Raw genomic sequence first — 265 nt, forward strand, 5'->3', positions numbered from 1 at the left:
CAACGATGTGCGGACTGTGCGCGGACACGGCCGAGAAATGCCGCAACGATGTGCGGACTTTGTGCGGAGATGGCCGAGAAATGCCGCAACGAGGTGCAGACTTGGGCGGCAAATGCCGCAACGATGTGCGGACATGGCCGAGAAATGCCGCAACGTGGTGCGGACACGGGCGAGAAATGCCGCAACGTGGTGCGGACTTGGCCGAGACATGCCGCAACGAGTTGCGGAAGTGGGCGAGAAATGCCGCAACGATGTGCGGACACGG

The sequence above is a fragment of the Ipomoea triloba genome, chromosome 16 (genome assembly GCF_003576645.1).
Source record: "Ipomoea triloba cultivar NCNSP0323 chromosome 16, ASM357664v1".
Lineage (NCBI taxonomy): Eukaryota > Viridiplantae > Streptophyta > Magnoliopsida > Solanales > Convolvulaceae > Ipomoea > Ipomoea triloba.